The 4,395-nt window shown below is 37.3% G+C and overlaps 1 pseudogene; it reads left to right on the forward strand.

Moving 5' to 3' along the window:
- The first annotated feature begins 4,093 nt into the window (after positions 1-4,093).
- Positions 4,094-4,192, forward strand: LOC132310825 (small nucleolar RNA R71; annotated as a pseudogene).
- The last annotated feature ends 203 nt before the right edge of the window (positions 4,193-4,395 follow it).

The raw sequence follows: 4,395 nt of genomic DNA on the forward strand, positions 1-4,395 counted from the left end.
ATAACTTAAATCAAGTTTTGAAGTGATTTATATAATAACCATGACATGTACTACAACATATATTAAATTGAGCATGTTTAGATGAGAAGTGAAATCTAGGGAATTTAGTTGTTTTATTTAATTGTTCAAATTATGATTTTAAACTTATATCATACTTGTAAGGCTATGTTCTTGTTGTTGAATGATATTGTTGTAATTAGTGGCAAATTGCATAATGATTATTCAATATTCTTCATGCCATTTTAGTTAAGAACTTAGGGCATGTATTGTGTTTCCAAAATTGATTTGTGCATGTTGATGGCTTTACATTGTATATATATATGTTATGTTGATACATATATGTAATGTGCACAAAATGTTGATTTTGGAAACTTGGGGATGTCGTTGTTATGACAATGGCTAGGGCATGGTTCCAGTACGGGAGAAAGTCCCTCTACAAGTCTAGTGCACACATAGGGAGGTTACCAGTGGGCTAGTAACCCTAAAGTAATCACATTGTCGGTTTGATCCGGCGTGACGTCCAAGTATCCACTTTGGTTTGATTTCGCATTTAAATTCCATGTTGTTAACCTTATGAAATTACATCTCATTGTGTTATGCTAAAAGTTCTATTGTCACCTGATAGCATGAATTAAATGCTATGGGATTGTAACTTGGTACAAAGATAAACCCATGCATTCCCTACGAGTAAACTTATTTACTCACCCCTAAGTTAATGGGTGTTTTGCAGGTAAAGAAGCCTTAGTGTGGGACGCACAACATTCTTAGACTTACTAGAGTTCTTGAAGTATTTTTGATGACATATAATATGCGTATGTTAGCATATCTTGTCCTACTTTGCTTACTTTGATAAAACTTGTACTTATTGTCTAAGTTACGTAGTGTGCACTTAAGTGCACCTTTTGACACTCTTAGAATATGTATGTAATGAGGCCAATGGCAAAGGACACATATATGCCATGTATGCTACTTTGTCTTTATAGTTTGTATGTGGAACTTAAGGGATTTCATCCATTGAAGGGTCATATTTTGCATATGACGTCCCATGAGGCCGTAGGCCATTGTAGCACGTCTATTTCATCATAATACATTTGCGTGCATGCTCACTTGGGCAAAATTCACACCATTTCATGAAATGAACTTCCTTTGGACACTTTTTGACATTTTAAATTGCAAATCTGATGTGAGGGCATTTTAGGGATTTTACCTTGACAAATTAATTCCATTCTTCACATGGTCACTTAGAAAATGTGATTTTAGGGGGGGTTTCTTCTTTGTGTTTTCCCAGAAAATGCCATCTTGGCATCGGAAATCGCATCCGAAGTTCAGCTCTCAGTTTTTAAATTTAGCAGCTTTTTGGACCCTCTGGACCAGTTTTCTTGGGAGGGCATTTTGGGCATTTCATATTGCGTATTTTTCAATTTTTCGCAAGATTCACGTATAAGACTTCATTTTGAGGGGGGTTTATTCTTTGAGTTTTTCCAGAAAATGTCATCTTGACCCTCAAATTTCCATTTTTCCCAAAAAAACCCCTGCTGCCAGGGTTTCTTGCTACCCATTCTGCCGCCTTCACATCTAAACAGTTACGAGGGGTTTCATAACCGGTTAGATGAGTGTGGGTAGTGTATTTCTCAAGAATTTTGGCCTCCTAACCGATTAGGAAGGTCTCCTAACCGGTTAGATGTTCAAGGGTTGCCTCTTTTGGACCGTTTTGCCCCTTCTTCTTCCGTTAGCCATATCTTCTTCATCCGGACTCCGAATCAAGTGATTCTCAAGTCTAAATTCATTAATTTTTCATTGTCTTTCCAATGATGTGCTCGGTGGCACCCACTTTTAACCTAGAAATGACAATTTTTCCCCTAGGTTCATTCTTATTCATTTTTGAAACGTTGCTTCCGCATTTGATTCCTTTGGGTTTCGGGACCTCGTTGAGGGTCATAGTGGTGTCTTAGAGCCATATAGTATCTCTAGAGACCATTGTTTTGTCTTTCACTTCCACATTTTGGATCCGTTATCTGGTCATCTTTCGGTTCATCACTGACACATCGGGTTGAAAAACTTGGTCCGTCACATTTTTAGAGATCTCAAAAGTTTGATCGATCCAACACCATTCTTCAATCGATTGAACTACTTTGTCCTTATCCAAATGATTGATCTTATCTAGTTGTACCACCCTACCAACCACTTTCGTCCTTTTTTCAAAAATATCTTCAAAATATCCTAGATTTGTTTTTATCCAAAATGCACAACCATTGAAGATCGATCCAGCCTAAGTTTGATAGATCTCAGCCAAGTTCGATCGATCCAAGTCCAAGGTTCGATCGATCGAACTTCCTCCAGTGCAAAAAGGTTAAAAAGCCAGCTCATTCAAGTTGTCTTGTATCCAATCATTGGGGAATATTCTTTGCATGACCCCAGCTCATTTTGTGTGTTATTTGACCTACCTATATAAGGAATATGATGCACTTTTTGGGGGAGCTTTCTTGGAGAATTAGAGATACAACCTTAGAGGCAATTCTTAGTGTAGAAGAAAAGAAGGAGGAGGCTAGAGACACAAGGGGGGGGGGGAGTTCTTCATCAACAAGGAGCAGATTTCTTCCATGGAGTTAGCCCTTGAGGGTCGGAGTAACATTACCATGAGTGGCTAGACATCCTCTTGGGGCTAGAGTTAGCCCCAAGCATGCTTTCTACATCTTTATTTTGTGTATTATTGAGGGATTAGTGTTATAACACATGTTTTGACACTTTTATATATATAGATCTTGTTTATTCAATGATTTATGTGGTTTAATGCTTCCAATTGATCATTTCATTCTATCCATATGTCTATGTATGCTAGAATAGATGTTCGTGTGTTGTCCCTATTTCTTGTATTATTGATGCATGTCTATGTGTATTGATGTTATAGATTTAGAGATTGTCAAAACATAGTGCTTAATGGAATGCTCTTGTGATTTTCTAGATGGTTCATGCTCATTTCTTGATGGATTGTGCCTCTCCCTTAGCTTAATTAGTTTAATTTCATGCCTTTAGTTTATTTGTAGTGTAGGGGTAGCATAGTTGTTAGATGGGAGGACAATCTATGCTTGTTGTTTGATGTTCTATACTTTTAAATGCAAGAAGCATATGTCTCTAACCTTGTGGTGTGTTTGGTTTATGAGCTTAATGAAAGGATTAATGACTTGCTAGATATATTGTGCTTTTCACATGCTATTTAGACAATATATACTTAATTGCTAGATATATTGTGCTTTTCACATGTTGATTAGACAATATATGCTTAATCGGTCACCCTTACTAGTTGCATCAACCAAACACACACACACATACATTTCCCTTGCAACATACATTTCCCTCATTAGTCACTTGTTAAGGGTGTAGAAAAGCATTGTTTGGTGGTGACCTCTGAACCCCAAGAACTCTCTCTCTCTTACTTAGTCTTTGTTGCATTCAATTATTTAGTTTAGTTTGCTCTCTAGTTTAATCAACCAACCAACCATTTATTTGATCACTTGACTTACTAACCCTAATAGCGATTACACAACCATGTATGACTTCAATCCCTTGGGACGATCCCTACTCACCCTAACTATATTCTTAGTGAAGGTAGTAGTGGCTTCTACAAATATAAAACTTGGCCCTCGCTTTAATGCACACTCTTTAAGCTTGTGGTGTGGCGACACACCACACATGTCCATGGGGACAATTGGAAGTAGAATGTAAAACACTTGAACAAGTCATACATGTCTTATTAGGTGCATAATGAGAATGGTTAGGGAAGGAAGATACTTGATTCGCCGAGTTTTGGTTGATCAAAAATTGATCAAACTTTTGAGATAATGATTTCATTTCGGCGGCAATTTCATTGGAGTGGTCGACTTGATGTAAGCCAACACTCTTCCTACCACTAGAATTTCTACCATTCTTTGAAGATAAAGTACGATGCAAAGAATTTTCACTCATACTCTCATAAAGACGCCACTTGTCATCCTCATGCCTATCAATGTAAGAGCCACCCATGGAAGCATCAACCATGCCCTTGTAATTATCCGATAAGCTCTTAAAGAAATATTAAACTAATTGCCATTTGGGCATGTCATGATGTGGACACTTCCTAAGCAATTCATTAAAGCGTTCCCATGCCTCATGAAATGTTTCTCCATCCCCATGTAAAAATTCTCGAATTAAAGTTCTCGTGGCACTGGTCTTAGAAACCAGATAGTACTTCTTCAAGAACTTTTGTTGCATTTTTGCCTAAGAAGTTATTAAAAAAGGCCTAAGATTGTTAAACCAATATTTCGCCTTATCTTTAAGGGTGAATGGAAAAATTTTAAGCCTTAAGATCTCTTCCGGCATGTCCGTATATTTTACGGTGGAATATACTTCAAGAAACTC

This window comes from Cornus florida, unplaced genomic scaffold (assembly GCF_030987335.1).
Source record: "Cornus florida cultivar Cherokee Brave unplaced genomic scaffold, ASM3098733v1 CherokeeBrave_3.0.0_Hap2_Chr05, whole genome shotgun sequence".
In the NCBI taxonomy this organism is placed as follows: domain Eukaryota; kingdom Viridiplantae; phylum Streptophyta; class Magnoliopsida; order Cornales; family Cornaceae; genus Cornus; species Cornus florida.